Genomic DNA, 16964 nt, shown 5'->3' with positions numbered 1-16964 from the left:
CAGGCTGCTGGTTCCCAAAGGAAACCTGGACCCTGATCCCCTTCAGAGGGAGAGATGTGTCTCCTGGATGCTCATTGGAGCCAGGCTGCTGCTTCCCAAGGGAAACCTGGATCCTGATCCCCTTCAGAGGGAGAGATGTGGCTCCTGGATGCTCATTGGAGCCAGGCTGCTGCTTCCCAAGGGAAACCTGGACCCTGATCCCCTTCAGAGGGAGAGATGTGTCTCCTGGATGCTCATTGGAGCCAGGCTGCTGCTTCCCAAAGGAAACCTGGACCCTGATCCCCTTCAGAGGGAGAGATGTGTCTCCTGGATGCTCATGGGAGCCAGGCTGCTGCTTCCCAAGGGAAACCTGGATCCTGATCCCCTTCAGAGGGAGAGATGTGTCTCCTGGATGCTCATGGGAGCCAGGCTGCTGCTTCCCAAAGGAAACCTGGATCCTGATCCCCTCAGAAGGAGAGAGGGACCTGTACCCCTGTGGCTCCTGGCAGGCTCCAGAATCGATGCTACGCTTTGTTCACCACGCCCGGATGCCATCCCTGCTGCTCCTCTGAGGCTCCTGCTGAAACCCGGGTGAAAAATCAAAACCCCACAATCCCTATAAAGATTTGTAGGGACGGTATGTTTATTTTATTGCAGCGCTGGACGCATGTGAGGGATTGTTCCCCTTCAAAGGACATGCGTGCCCCTGAGAATTCCCGATCCTTTTTTATTACTCTTGCTAATTTACATATGCATAGATTTTCACAATAGGTTCACACATATTCATTCTGCTAAGTGTTACACTTGCAGCTAGTTGCACTTGTACTCAGTTTTGTTAGAAAGTATGGAAAGAACTCCTGGGTCACTCTGCCTGTTTCAAGGTCTGAGGAGTCTCTTATCTCTTATCTTTTTAGTGTGGAAATTTGCATTCTTTCTCCTGAGCTGGGGCAGTTTTGCTAGTACTGCAATTACCTGACTAAACAGCATATTTTACTTATGCTAGCAAGCTCAAAGCTGCACATTTCACCTAAATCCAATGGATTTCTACCCTGTTCAATTTTCACTCCGCCTCACCACTGCAGCTGCTGCGCCATCCACCACTGATTGCTCTCCAATCCTCAGTCTGACCCAAACCTTTATTCCCAAAGGTGTTCCATATGCAATACATTACACAACTTTTCTATGCATATTCAACACCTGGCCCCGCCTGTCCTCGCCTCTCATGCTAAATAAGTCCATGCCCTTCTAGGTGGTGGTCCTGCAGGGGTCTCTGGTGGTCTTTTGGGGCTGAAAATCGTGGTCTTCCTCATGGCTGGACCTTTGAACTCTTCCTCTTTGCACGTGTGCTTTCAGATTTTTGGTGCTTATTTGAGTATTTCTGTCAGTCTCGGTAGGCTTAGGGACAGAGGAGCTTCTTTTTCAGGGTTCTTTGTGCTTTTAGTCCTTTCTGGTATTGTTCTTTATGCAAGAATCTTCTGAATTTTGCATTTTCTTGTGGCCTTTTGTACCTTGGCAGAAGTTTCTTAAGTAAAGGGTTAAAATTCAACACATAACTCTACAAGCTAAAATATAAATGCTTAATTCATTTTGTTAACTTAAGTGAACTCCGAAAATCTCTGTTTCACTTACACATGTTCTAGTGAAGAGCTGCTCTTCCCCCACCCATCTCTGCCCCAAATCCCCATCATTCCAAAGTTATAATAATTTGGAGGACACTGATGCCTTAAATTTTAGCTTTCACATTTTCCAGATTCTGTACTGCGTTGGTATATAACCCTGACCTTCATATAAAGTCTTTTCCTCAAATTCTCCTCGCAGTTCAGTCAGACAAAACAATCCTTTCCCAGCCTGAGAACCAAGGACACAGCTTTGGGCCCAAAAAGTGCAAACAGCAGCAAATTGAGGGGAGTAAACTGGGAGGGTGGGACTGCATAACCTGGAGCTTTTACTGGACAATGAACCCCGATGTGGAAATTGACCAAAACTTATAAAAAGTGCGAAAACTCCTCACATGCTGTCCATCTTGGGTGTAGCCTCAGCCAGGCTCTTGCACTGCCCAAGGTGTGTCCTGTGGAGGCCTTTAATAAATTCCTGCTTTATTCCTTTAACTCTGTCCAGCCTCTGCTCCAGGCAGCCTCTCAAGGCTTTTAAAAACCAACACAATAAGTTGGCAGCTGTGTTTTAGAGTCTGTAGCTACTCAAAGGAAGCATCTGATTATTTTTTCTTTTTCCCAATGCCTCAAACCAACTTCCAGATTTCTTTTTCTTAATCTTTCTTCTTATACTAATTGTGCATTTTGGAGTTTTCTGCATCACTTGAACAGGAAAATCTGAGGTGGTCGAAAGATTCTAGACTGATTTGTAATTCTGTTAATCCTTTGCTTTTCCACCTTCATCATGCAGCCAGATTTTTCCCTCAGATACCCAACTGGCCTGAAACAGTAGGGGTTTGAAGTGAAAATATTCAGATTAATCATGAAAATTCAGGTCAAACTTGTCCTGTTTTTATTATAGATGTCCTTATTACAGCTTTTGTTATAGAAGTATGCTTTCAAATTACTTATTAGCATAGTAAGGTTCAGAGTAGATCTATTGTGATTAATATAAACTCTGCAAGTAATAAAAACTGTTTTTATAAGAAAAGCTGTGTTCTTTTTCTTTCATGAGCCTATATGTGCTGTTATCCTAACATCTCATCTAAAACACCTCCTCTTGTACCGTGTCAGCATTAACATGAAATTTAATGTGCAAAATACCCCAAATGATCTTTGAACTTTGTCAATAAAGTAATTCTAAATTCCCTTTGTGTGTATGTTTGTGCGTGGTGGTTGCACTTTGGGGTTTTATTTTTTGGTCTTTTGCTCTGGAGTGTTGAGATCCAAGCTGTGGTCTCTACTCTGTATTGTATTGGAAAATATTTGAGAACACTAGGGATTGTCCTTGGCTTCTGATGGGTATTAAAAAGCAAGACCTGATAGTATACAATATTATCCTGGTTTTGCCTACTCACTGTAAAGTTCTGCTAGTTTTTTTCTAGGTGTTTTTTTTTTTTTCAAATGTCACTGAACAGTGTATTTTTATTTTTATTTCCTCAGTACTTGTTTTGGTCTGGGTAAGCTTGGTTGCTGCACAATTTATTTTTTTTTTCCCCTCCTTTTCTTGTTTTGTTGTGGGGATTGCAGTTTTTGTCTAATTAGATGTTGGTTAACAGCTTTCAGTCTGTTACTATGGAGTTTTTAATTTTCTAAACTATTTTCCCTCGGGCAAATTCTCACAAACGTGCTCATTATTTTAATTCCCTGTCCTAACATTATGTTTTCCTTCTCCCAAGGAGTTCTGCCCATGGATTGTGGTCACCTACTGTGCCCTTCAACTTTTCTTCCTCCAAAAGCTCACACTGGCCAGGGAGCTGGGAAAAAGCAATTCCCTGGCGTCCCAGGGGCTCGGTGAGCACCTTTCTCCTGTCTTGGATGAGCTTTTTGGTGTGTCCAGGGCATTCTGGGGACAAAACATTCGCCTCCAGGAGCTGCCTCAAAAAATGGCAATTTTCTGCAGGATGTGCCCGGATTTCTGCCTGGCCAGCGCTCCCTGAATTCACTCACCAGCAGAGAGAGAGGCCACAGCCCTGGGTACCAGCCCTGCCAGATGGTTTAATTAAAAACCCCTCCAAAGGGCTTTCAAAAGCCCCTCTAAAGCCCGTGCCGGAGCCGCTGGCGGCAGCTGCCAAAAACAAGGGCAGGGAACAGCGGCAACACCAATTTAATTGCGTGATGTACCAGGAGGGAGCCGAAACCTCAGCTGGTGATTTCAGCCCGTGGCTCGGTGGGAGCTGTGAAGAGCAGAAGCGGGGTGGATGAATGGGTATTTGGGGAGCACATGCGGGCTGGCTGGATAAACAGGGGCCCCGCGATGCTGGTGACATCCCGAGGCGGGTGAAAGAAGCGTCTGCTGGATCCAGGAGGTGAGGAACACGCCGCTGGAGGAGGGAGGATGCTGCGGGCAGGGATGGAGCAGCGCTGCCCGGCGGGAGCTGCTGGGCTGGGCTGCTCGCCGCAGAAAAGGCACCACACATCCCAGGGGAGATGCTTTTCTCCCGGTCAGAAACACAAAAAGTTTTTTTATAAATGCTCTTTGTTCCTGCTGCTTTGCTGTTTTGTCGGTTAAAAAAAAATAAATAAATCTTTTTGTTGTCCTGAACTCCTCTTCTGAGGAGGCACTAATGGAAATAATTATCTGTAGAAATCAATGCCGGGAGCAGCTCGCACCCCTGAGTATTTAGTGCTGCGTGTTGTTTCAGGAGGCAGGGATTCCCATCTGCGAGAGCACATGTTCCCTTTCACTGAGCCCATAAGGAGGAAGAGAAAAGGAGCATTTCATGCCATTCATGGATCTTTGCTTGTAGGGAGCTGATGCTGAGCAGAGCTCCGTGAGGGAACGGGGAAAAAAGTTAGTGGATACTGAGGAATACCACAGAGCAGCCTCTCACCTGGAAAATGTTTCTCCTCCATACAAGGTTTAATCAAATTTTTCTCTTAATAAAAAATATATATGTAATAAATTAAAAAATATAAAACCTTTTGTCCAGGGTGGTGCATGCTGTGCCTTGTGGGACTGAATAATCCAGACAAACCACAGTGATTGCCGTCAAAGATCTATTTGCCTTCCTCTGCATGTTGAATTTGGGATCTATGTGTGTCACAACCAGGATAATATACAGCTAAGCACTTGCAAAGCTTAATATCTCATAATTAGGTTAATAATTTTCCACATTAAAATGGTGCTTCCTTATTAAGTCGCTGCTTTTTCTTTTTTTTTTTTTTTTTAATGTAAGTTTTGTGTCACACAGAATTTCCTGGGAATTGGGATGCAGTTAAAATGCAAGAAAACTTGTTTAAACAAAAGAGCATTAAACACTGGAGTTTATGTGCAGGCAGAGGTACTTTAACATTTTATATACAGACAGACATATGGAAAAAGTTTATTTCTGCATGTGTTGCTTTCAAACCTGAATAAAACTCAGTATTTTGGAAAGTTGTGATCAAAATTAATTAAGTGTATTTGTATTTTGGTGCATCAGGTTGTGGTCTCAGATTCCATGGACGGAGAATTACACTAGAAAAATTGGTTTTCCCATTTCCTCTATTCTTCATTAATTTATTAACTGCAGAAAAATCAGTGGAATATCATAGTGCTGAATAGCAGCACAATTTTTTGTCTATTTCAGTTGAGTAGTGTGTCTTATTTAATTGATGTGAGACTGGTAAGTGGAGTCCAGACCTTTTCATCACTTCCTGAACTGAAGCTGCTTGGACTCTCCGTGCATTATTTTAAGGCTATTTCATGCTCAGTAGAAGTTTTGTGGATTGATCCAGTTCCAAGTTTTGCCCTCCCCCTCCCACCCTTTTATTTCCCTTTTTTCCCAAATTTCAGAGGGAATTCGTTCCCAAGAGAAGCCCAGCTCCTGTTCCCACTCCTTTTTTGTGCTGCCCAGCCTCAGCTCGCTCATGCCTGCTGATGCAGACCTGTGCTGAGCAGCAGCATTTCGCTCATGAGCTAATGTCTTATGTTTGATATTTATGCAGCAGCTGAGAAGCCTAAATAATTAAATTTCCCTGTGGCCCAAGCAGGAGCTGGGCGAGCTGCCTTGTAGATGTGAGCTGTGCTGCCTTGCAGGATTTGCTGGCGTGGTGGTGGCTACCTGTGTGTGCCTTTCCTTAGCAGAAACTGCCCCACTGACCATAAATAATTCAGCTGTGGCTCAGCACCTCGGGTTAACCTTTGGGAGCACACCAAAGCTGCAACCTTTGTTCTTAAAGCAGCAAAATCGTTTTTTCTGAGCAGGGAGAGGCCGGCACCATCCATCTGGAGGGTTCATTTCACAGCAAGGGCTAGTTGTTGTGCAAGTCTGAGATTTATTCAAACCGTTCAGATGTTTGATTTAATAATCCTCATTACCCTGGTTGTTTTTAATAGTCTGGGTTTCTGCGATGCTCTCAGCCGTGTCACAAGTATGCAGGGATGTCAGGAAGGCTGAGAGTTGCTACAGGACTGGCTGTGGGAGCATCAGAGTGCTAAATCCCTGTCTAGCTCCTCGTGGGCTTTATCTGGGCATCCTCTTGTTCTCAGTTACAAGCAGATGAGATGAATTAATGAATTATCCAGATGCCCAGGTGCTGTGTTGGTGAAATTTGTTAAAATCCAGTATCCAGACATCCCTGCTTCCCTGCCATCTAATGCTGCCTCCCCTTCTCCTGGTGCCACATCCTGGGGCGATGGCAGGCAGAGATACCCGTGGGAAAGGGAAGCTTTGCAGGTTGGGAATGAGCCAGGTCAGAGGCTGGGAATGAGCTGGCCACCAGGGGTAGGTCAGAGGAGACCTGATGGTCACAGCAGACCACAGATTAAAGCAGGAATCCGTCAGTGTGGCTATGACAAAGTGAGCCAGTAAATACAGATAGGATCTGACTTACCAAACTGTTAGAAATGGAAAGCAGCCAGTGAGGCTCCTAATTACAGTGAGGACGAGGCTTGGACTCTCTCCGTGGGGCAGGAGAAATTCAAGAGAAGCTGTAAGATGGAAGCGAGGATGGCTAGGAAGGGAAAAGTGAGGAGCTTTGTGCACAGAGAGATGCAGAACCCTCAGGGGTGGGTCCTTGAGGGCGATGGAACAGGGGAAGGTGTGAGTGCAGAGCAGTGATGCAGGAGCACTGCAGCTGGCCGTGCTCTAAGTTACACCAAGCCTGCAGCAAGACCTCAAAGAATTCATCATCCATCCTCTCAGACATGTAATTTCAGAGTCTGCTAGTTCAGGCTAATTGTTCCTGGAATGGGCTTGCTCCTCCCTTGCAGTGGCAGCAGCATTCCGGACGTCCTGCCCTTCCCTCTCCCAGACCTGGGGAATAATTGCAAAGGGAGAAAAAGGCCCATTAACCTTTACTGTCTGTCTTTTCTTGCTGTAATCCACTTGGTGTTTGTCTTGATGGCGATAATTACGCAGAAGTATGTAATTGCAAGACAAATGTTTAATTTAGAGCAGGTTTGCTGCTAGTCTCTTGTCTGCTTCCATCTGGGAAGAGAGTGGTTGTCTTGGCAGCCTGGATCGAAGGTCTAACGAGCCCGTTCTGCACCCTTGCTAAAGAGGAAGGAAATAAATGAAATTAATGGATTAATGGGACCCTTCGATTCCCTCCTGCTCCCGTAAGAGTTTCTAATTTCTGTTTAATACTTTTCTCAAGACCCACATCTTTTATGGTGGCTAAACCAGGTTTATTTTATTAAAATAATTTGGGATGGTGTGTGTCCTGCCCAGTCAGATCTTGTAAAGCTTGTAAGGAAAACTGCTCTTCTAGGTGCTGCAGTTATCTGCCTTTGGATGAGCTTAAATCAAAATTACATTTTCTCGCTCTTTATCAATGCCCAGTAATGTATTCCTGCAATATCCTTCTAAACCCAGAAAAACCCCTTGGGTTGAGGTTACTTGTTTAAGCACATCTGAATAAATGAGTTGTGAATTCTCAGCCTGTGCTGCCGCTTGGGAAGACTCATGAACGTGAAGGTGGCCCTGTAACCTGACTGCACAAAGAAATGGCATCAGAAATATTCCTGCTCTCATCACTCCCTGGTGCAGAGGGTGTCTGGGGCAGAGCTGCCTCCCTGCCTTACAGTAACAGCAGCGAGCGTCAGCTGCTGAAATAATTTAGATATGTTTTTCCTCTGGGAAATCACAATGATCTTAATAGAGGGTTTAAATTAAATAAAATGCTGACTGTTACAAGCTGGAAATGCTTTGGGGTTTGTGTTTATCCTTTGCAGCAGCGTTTCCCTCTGGTTGTGGCCGGGTTGCTTGAGGAGAGAAAAAGGCTCGGGAATTTCTTCCCGCTGGGAAACAGCCCCGGGAGCGACGATGATGGGAGGTGGGAACACACATGTGAGCAGCTGGGGAAGTGCTGGCCCTGTGGGGAATTCCCAAATATCTCCTGGGACGGATAACCGGGATGGAGATGCCGTGGCCCGTGGGGTGTGAGCCTTGTTTGTGGGCAAAACTCAGGAGTGTTGGAGGGGTGTCTGTGCTGCTGGGCATCCCTGGCTGCTTGTCCTTCCCACCTGCAGGTGTCTGAGGCAGCTCCATCACCTGCCAGGATGAGCTCGTGGGGCTCCTGCCTGCGTGGGTGTGAGCTGAGCTCTCTGCCGAGCGTCCGTGCCAGACACTCAGCAGCTGAAATCTCCAGATGAACCGCTTCATTTTTAAAAATGCACCACGCTGGACCCAGACCCAGCCACTGGAGGGTCCTTCCTGCTTGGTGTGGACACCAAATCCTCTGTGCTCTGACCCCCAGGTGTGTCCTGGGCTTCCAGGCCCTCAGTGCCTCTGGTTTTCTATCTTCCTGCCTGAGCCCACAGAACTGTCACAAATTACTTGTCTCAGTCCAAGTCACTGGTTTTTTTGTGCTGCAGTGGGAACTGGGAGAGGCTCTTACGCCTCAATGTCCCGGGTGGATCCTAGGTGTGGGTTAGAAGTGTTATCCCCGTTGTACAAAGGGAAGATGAGTTGTTAAGGCAGTTAAGCACTTCACAAGACCACCAGGAGCTCGTGGTTGAAGCTGCACACAAAGTCTTGAATCCCCAGCTGCCGTCTCCCCACATTCTCCCAAGTTCCAGCCTTGCAAATCCAGGCCAGAGAAGTGATGATTTTTTGGCTGATGAACTCGACAAGCTCCATGTTAAAGCCACTTGGCTGCACCTTTGCCTCTTCAGCTCAGGGAGCCCTGATGTTTCTGCCTTAACAGGAAAAAAACTCTCCCAATATCCAGCTAAAACCCAGCCACGGCTGAGAAAGCCATCCCTCCCTTCTCTAAGCCAGACCTGCTCTCCTTCCTTGTCCCGGTGTCCCCCAAGATGAGGATGCTGCTGCCAGGAATTTCCCACTTTGCTCAGCGCAATTTGGTGCCACCATTTGAAGGACCAAGCACTGCAAACCCCGCTCGTGGTCACGGACACCGGGCTGAAAGGGCTGAGTTTTCCACCAGCTCAAACGTAAACTGCAAGGAATTTAGAGATTTTAGAGGAGCTAAGATTTTAGTTAGAAATATGCCTTACTAGAGTTAATTAAAATAATAATAAATTAATTATTACAGAGTAAATTAAAATAATAAATAATAAGTAATAGATGAGTGGGCCTTGATGAAGTTAGGAGTTAACTAATAATTGATTGCTTGTCAACACAATGTTTAGTTAGCTGAGTTTATAATGAAGAATATAAATTGACAAATTGCTTTTAGGAACATAAGACAATTGTGGGTCTCCTCTGTTCTGAAACCAATTGAAGACAAGGAATGGGAGTTCTACCAAGAGTTCATTTGTCATATTTGCATTGAAAAGGTTGAAAGGTCAGAACGAGGAAGACTTCATTTACTTCCTCATTTTGGGACCCCTCCCCATGAAAGGGACACCGACCCATTTCAAGGGACAAACCACACATGCTGAATAGCATTTGGAGTGATTAGCATACGAAACAAGGAATGGGATGTACCAAAATTATGAATATGTATTTGTATTTTGGGTATTCAATACTTGGATGGATAAAAGGGCTCTGTAATCACCTGGAAGGTGCGGGTGTGGATTTGGGAGCGATCCCACACACAATAAACACACACTTTATAACTTCAATCTGTTAGTTTTTGTCCCTCACAGTTGGATATCGGTACTAGATCAACATCTGTATTTTTTCAATAAATCACAGCAAAATTTCCATTTTTCGTTCTGGTACTAGTGGTTTGCAACTTTTAATTTGGGTCCTCACCCGAGCACGCAGGATGTGTATCTTCTCTTATATGGGGTTTTCTCCATGTTTGTAGAGCTCCTCTGCTTCTTCTTAATTGTGGCTTTGAGGTGTCTGTGCCCAGAAATGGGGTAGAAATGGGAAGCAGGTGAAAAATGGGAAATTCCACCATCTCTGGGGCTCCTTGCCTCCAAATCCCATGCAGGTGCTGCTGCAGGAGCTCTTTCCCATGCGTGGCCATGTGCCTGTCTGCTTCTCCCTCCCGAGCTGCAGGTTTGCACCCTTGGATGTTGTTTTGCATCCCCGTAGTGAGATTTTTTATGAGCCTTTGGAAGATCGCCTGGAAACGGAGCAGAGGAGAGACGCTCTGCAAAACCTTATCAGAAGCATCAGAAAACAGCAAACCAGCCTTTCCTTTAAAGCTGGGAGCACGTTCTGCAGAGGCGGGGGCAGGACACAAACCTGCAGAGCCTTGTAGAGCCAGCTTTTGGAGCAGATCAAGCTTAAGGCGCGGGTTTAGGAAGGCTTTGCTCAGCTCGGCGCCGCTGCGAGCTGTTCTGATGCTGGATTTGGTATTTTCATTCATCTGCCTTCAGCAGGGATGTTTTCAGCCAGCCAGAGCTGAGGCCCTGCCCTTTTTGCAGCATGGGAAGAAGCCAGGCTGCCTCGCGTGAAGGATGGGCAGCCCAGGCAAGGAATTCCTGCCGTGGTGGCTGGGGAAGACAATTCCTGGTTTTTCCACCTCTACAAAATGGCACTGCAAGGCACAGAGAACACAGAGGGAGGTGACAAAGCAGTGATAAGATGTCTTGAGCAGCCATCCTTTATCTTCACTTCTTATCCTCTGATTTCTCCTGGTTTCCTTCCCTATGCCCTAACCCTGGTGTGGGGTGATACAAAAGGTCTACCAAATGTTTTCTCACCCCAAAAGCAGCGAGGAGAAGGGCTGAAGCTCTGGCTCCTCTCTGTGCCCACATCTGGGGCATGATGCCCGGGCGGGGAGCAGGACAGCAGTGGCTGCAGGGAGGGCTCTTGCACAGATGGTGAATTCTAATTTACTCCTAACTCTGACCGCAGCAGCCACAAAAGGGTGCTTAGAAATCTCCAGATGAACCACTTCATTTTTAAAAATGCACCAAGCTGGACCCAGATCCAGCCACTGGAGGGTCCCTCCTGCTTAGTGTGGACACCAAATCCTCTGTGCTCTGACCCCCAAGCACGTCCTGAGCTTCTGGGCCCTCCTTCTCTCTGGTTTTCTGGTTTTCTGGCTTCCTACATGTGCCCACAGAAACCATCAGGAATCTGATCTCTGTTTTCAGGAGTCTTCTTTATTCTCCCAAAGCCTTAATTAATTTTGTCTGTCTGCTCTTGCTGGGCCTAATATCACTTGAATGGCTCACTTATGTGAATTAGCTTGATTAATGGCAGCACCCAGGCACAAAGCTCCTCAGCCTGCTCGTGCTTTTCATGGGAGCATTTCCAACCTCTTATTCTCCTCTGCTGAGGCCAAGCTTCAGTCTCAGCTGGTGGGAGCAGAGAAACAGAGATCCTCAGATCAAATAGAGACCCTCAGATGAGACAGAACTTCCCTGGCAGAAAACACCAAGTTACGGATTAATCTGTCTCACGTAAAAAAAAAAAATCCTGGCAGTGCCTCCCTGCTCCTCAGGCCTTGTCACTGGCACTGTGGGCTTTGGTGACAGCCACGCTGAGGTGCTCGGGGTCTTCTGCAGGCTGTCCTGCCTCTTCCATCAGCAGCCTGGCCAGCTCCCCTGGCTGGGGAAGGACTGGCTCTGGCAGCTGGAGTCTCCCCCAGACCAAGGGCTGTGCCTGGCACCAGTGGCTCAGCTGGTAATTTGGGTTTGCTCTTCAGCTGGAAGGGATTTGGGGGCCTGGGAGGACCGGAGAGGTGAAGCCAGCACTGCAAAATCTGTGTGTCCATGTGAGCCGGGGCTGATGCTGCCCGCAGCTCTCACCAAGCAGCCCCAGCTGATCCAGGGGTGAACCACGTCCTGGTGACACTGGATGGTGCTTGCCTGTTCTTGGGGGGCACTGAGAGGAGCAGCACGCCCACGGGAGCATCTGATCAGGCTGTGCCCCAGCCTGAGGGGCTCAGCCCCACACTGGCTGTGCCCAGGACGGTGACCCTCAGCCTGCAGACAGGGAAAGGAGAGCTTGGGAGGAGCAGCACACGTGTCCCACGCAGCAGGAGCACTCCTGCAGGGACCGGTGGGGACACTGAGGGCTTGCTTGCACAAAAGCAGCGCCCGGAGCCACCAGGAGACAGCAAAGAGGTGTGTGCAGGGGTGTTCGTCACCATAGGACATGAGAAAGCAAACACCAGCCACTACGATGGCAGGGTAAAAAAGAAGAAAGTTTATTTTCTGACTCCAACTTTTATACTTTTCCAAAGGTGACAGTGGATTGGAGAGTAAAGGTGCCACCTCTCCAAAGGCATTGGACAAACCACCGGTACATCAATTCCTCCACCCCCACGAAGGTATGCAAAACAATATGTTGTTTATAGAAAATGTGCGGGAAAGTTTTTCTAACAGAATGTAAACTCAGAAGGTTCTAGAAAATCTTAAGAATCAGGGCGACACAGGGGAGCCAGCAGTTGCCTCCACCTGCCTTTTGGACAATTCCTCCAGCAAAATCCAGCTCCAGGGGTCTGTGAGGAGGTGACTGGGACAGCTGGGGACCCTCAGCCCAGCCCTGCCCCACACGCCGTGCCCGATTTTGGGGCTCCAGCCCCCCGGTGATGACCAGAGCTTGCCAGGCTTGCCCAGGCCCATGTGGCTGGTGGAACCCAGCTGGTGGGAAGGGCAGGCTCTGAGCCCTGCCATCATTAGCATCTCATCAGCAGCCAAATTTCCCTGTGCTGCTGACGGGGATGCTGCCACATGCCAGCAATCCACAGCATCACTGCCTACACCCATCCTCGGGCTTCTGGACCTCCTTGGAGGGGCGACCTGCTGGAAGGGAACACCTAAGGTTCGTAGGCGCTCGTGGCTGAAAGGAATTGCAAAATCAGAAAGTCTGCAAAAACTCACAAGGTTTTATTAGCAAATTACACACTTGGCATGGAAGTTGTTGTTAGTCCCTGATGACCCAGAGTAAGCACACAGCAGTGGGCTTTGGATCAAGGGGTGGGGTTGGATGTAGGGTATTCCCATGCACTCAGCTTGGGGTGGACGAGAGCAGCTCTGCCTCGCTTCCTGCCTTGCCCCTGTGAGTTCTCAGCTAAGAACCGCTAGAAAAGGCACAGCAGTGTTAATTAAAAGCTGCCATGGGCATTATCTCAAGTGAGGAAATCAGATGCTGCTGGCGGTGTTGGGCTGGGTAGCTTCTCTGCAGGGAGGTCAGTGCCAGCTGCTGGACCCCTGCTCATCCCCAGCTCTGGTGTGTTTGGGGCTCAGTTGTGAATCCCCCCTAACAAAAGGCCAACGCAGATGGACGCTGCTCAGCTTCAGTGTGCCTTGGCATCAGACAGGCTGCGAGGCTGGGCAGCCGCCCTCACCTCCAAAACAGGTGCTTCAGCTTCAAACCGCTATTTGCAATTAGAACAGCAATGCAGGAAAATGACCAGTCTTGGGAGAGTTAAAAAAAAAAAAAAGAAGTTATCTTGCGCTTGGCATCGGAGATCTCTGAGGCTGGAACACCCCCAGGGTGGTGGATCTGAAGCACAGAGGGCTGGGGGATGCCTCCTCTGGGCTGTGATTGCCTCTCCTGCACGGCAGCTGCAGGTCAGCGAGAGCTCTGCTCACGTGTGGTCACACAGCTCCTCCAGCACTGCCACCCGCCAGCCCCCTGCCCCAGCCCAGCCCCTCCGACACCCAGGAGGCTGCTGCCAACCCACCCTGCTTAACCGGGACCTCAGGGAGGCAGTTCCCCCTCTGAAGCATGCTCTGTTTCAATTAACAGGTAAAATAACCTATGAATAAATAGGAAGACCATGTCTGACTCCCATTTTTATTTCTCTTCTGCTTCCCATGCTTCTCCCAGATAATTTGGAGTGATGCCTCATGGAAGACCATGCAATGGATAACCAGGCTGTTTGCTTTCTGCAGGCTCAGTGCTTCAAACACCCAGGAAATGCAAGTGCTGTGAGCTGGCAAAGCACACGGATAACCAGGTGAGTTCCTGGGGCAGCTCCATTGTCAAAGCTCAGCTGGGATCCAGGTATTGGGGGGGATTTACTCGGAAGGGTGGGGGAGCAAAGGTTTGAGGCGGTGCTGTTTGACCTGGGCATCATCTGCATCTGACACGCTGGGGCAAAACAAACGTGTCACAGGGACATTTCTCTCTCAGGATTTTTCATAGAGGTGCACAGAGAGAAATGTCCCTGTGACAGAAAACGCCTCTGCTTCCAGGAAGAAAAACACCGCCTTTGAAATAACGCCATCCACTTTCCTCCTTGTGGCTGGATTTCTGCTGTGGGCACGGTCAGGAATGTGGGCACACAGATCTGTAACTCTGCACCCCACAATCTGTGTGGTGCCTTCCTGCTGAGCCCGGGCTCTCCCTGTCCATTGTGTCCAGGAGCTGCGGGGGCTGTGAGCAGGCAGAGGCTGTGCTTTCAATTAGAGCCTTTATTAATGAGCGAAGCGCCAGGATAAACGTGCGGCAAGCGGGGAGGGGTGCCGGGCGAGGCAGGGGATGCTGTGGGGTGAGGGTGCTCCTCCTGCTCAGCAGTTCCTGGCACTGTTCTGGTCTGGGACAGGGTCTGGGACCAAGTCTGGGCTCTCCCTGGAGCCCCAGCGCGTGGAGCTGTCACCTCAGGGGCGTCCTGCCTCCACTCCCCCGTGCTCTAGGTGCGCAAAGGCTGGCTGCAGTGCACCTCAAAAATGACAGCAGGAGGTGAGAAGTGGTGGGGTGTGGGTGGGCAGGGAAAAGTTGCTCTAGAGGCGTCCCTTGGTGCCAGGAAGCTGTCACAAGCTCGTCCCCAAGGATTTACAAAGGTGGCTGCCTACGATGTGAGAGAGACTTCATCTTTTTTCTTCGCCTTGGCAGTTTCAGGTCAGTTTAATGGAACAGAAGGAAGAGGAAACCTTCAAGGAAGTTGATGCTACACTGGTGGCAGTTGGGGAAATCAAAAGCTTGGCTCCTAACTAGTTCTGCTGCCAGTGAGGTGCAAAGAGCAGGCTGGGATCCCTCGCAGCTGGTGAGTGGCAATGCTTGGTGGTGGGTGGGTGCTCCAATACCAGCATAAAATTAAATGTGAGGTGAGCAAATGGAGGGAGAAGTGGGTAAACTGTAATTTCAGGATGCCGGGGGGCGTGGGTGCAGCTGTGGGGCAGGAAGGAGGGCAGCAGGGACAGGCTGTGCGGGCACAGAGAGTGAACAAGGACTTGCAATGGCTAAAAAGAGGATGGGCTGTGCTGTGATATCGCTTTCTCCACACAGACACAGCCCCAGGAGCTCCATGTCTGGACATCCCATCTGCTCACCGCTCCATCACTCTTCGCACCAGCTGCTCTGTGCCCTCCCCTGCCACACCACCCAACTCTGGATCCAGGGCAGCTCCGAAGCCTCTCCCACCCCTCCCGCTGCTCCGTGCAGCTCTGCATCCCTCCCTGGAGGAGGCTGAGGGCAGTTCTTCACTCGTGCCTGGCCGATCCTGTGCTCTGACATTTCCTCTCTCAGAGCACTCCCGATCCCAAGAGCAGACTTTGCTGGGAGCTGCTTCCCCAGGGGACAGCCCCAGGAGTGCCTTGGCTCTGTCCTGGTGTCCAGCAGTGTTCTGAGCCCAGAGCCAGGGTCCCCCCGCTGCCCTGGGCAGGGCAGGGGTCCTCACACCCACCGGCTGTGCCCCAGCAGCACCAAGTGCTGCAGCCAGGGCTGCAGCAGCAGCTGATCCCTTCTGAGAGGCACAGCCCCAGCCCCGGAGCTGTCCTGAGGTCAGGAGACAGAGGAAGGCGATGCCTGCCCCACAGGCTGGTGTTTGTGGTGATGTCCTCAGACCCCAGCCTGCTCCTCACTGGCAGCAGAACTAGTCAGGAGCCAAGCTTTTGATTTCCCAAACTGCCATCAGTTCAGCATCCACCCCATTGGAGGTTTCCTTCTCCCTCTGTGGCATTAAACTGACCCAGAGCTGCGGCAGCACCGTGACCTGACCGGTGCAGGGTGGGGCTGCTTCAGCCCATGCACAGCTCCCCACCTGCACAGCTGCTGCGTAGGCACTGATATTCAAGTATCAACCTGATTTATAGCGCTCAGGGGAGAAATCAGAGCGTGTGTGAAGGATTGAACAGAGCACACAGCGAGTCGCAGCAGTTTTATTTCCCCAGACTGACACTCATGGCGTTTCTCTGTCCTGCTGTTTTTAATTTCCACTTTATTCTTCTACATTAATGCTGCTCTGGGGCAGTTGATCAGACGTTGCTGTCACACATTTCCCTGGAGAATTCATCTTTTCCTGGTGGCAGCAGTGCAAAGGCAGAGCAGTGTCAGAGGAGTGAGTAACCCAGGGCTGGTGCAGCTGGAGCACCCAAGTGGAGCTTTACACCGATGTGCAAACCACCACACAGCCTGTGCCAGAGCCCAGCTCAGCAAGGCACCTCTGAGTAACAGGTGGGGCAAAAAAGAAAAAGCATTTTTAAAATGGCATTTTTGCTCTGTGTGCTGGAAATATAAACTGACCTTTTTGAGGGCTTGAATATGAAACATGGGCATGGGAGGCTCGCTCTGCTCTGACCATCAATCAGCCTCTCCTCCGGTATTCCTGCACGTCCTTTTTCTGCACGAAAGGTTAGGAAGCCAAGAGAGCTTTTTAAAATGTTTCATGTTGCCCTTTTTTCCCCATTTAGAGAGCTGCTCACCCAGAGCAGTCTGAGGCTGAGGCAAGCACTGCACCCAGCTCTCTGTGCAGATCTGTATGGCAGCTGGGCTGAAATCAAAGGATCACGGAATCCTTTAGGTTGGAAAAGCCCTCCAGGGCCGTGGAGTCCAACCATTCCCCAGCACTGTCCAGGCCACCCTGTCCCCAAGTGCCACATCCACACGGCTTTTGTATCCCTCCAGGGATGGGGGCTCCACCTCTGCCCGGGGCAGCTGTGCCAGGGCTGGACAGCCCTTTCCACAGAGGGATTTTCCCAATATTTGATCAAAACCTCCCCCGGCCCAGCCTGAGGCCGTTCCCTCTCCTCCTGTCCCTGTTCCTGGAGCAGAGCCCGACCCCCCGGCTGTCCCCTCCTGGCAGGAGCTG

Source organism: Lonchura striata, chromosome Z, assembly GCF_046129695.1.
Source record: "Lonchura striata isolate bLonStr1 chromosome Z, bLonStr1.mat, whole genome shotgun sequence".
NCBI lineage: Eukaryota > Metazoa > Chordata > Aves > Passeriformes > Estrildidae > Lonchura > Lonchura striata.
The sequence above is the reverse complement of the archived record's forward strand: the minus strand, read 5'-3'. Positions refer to the sequence as shown.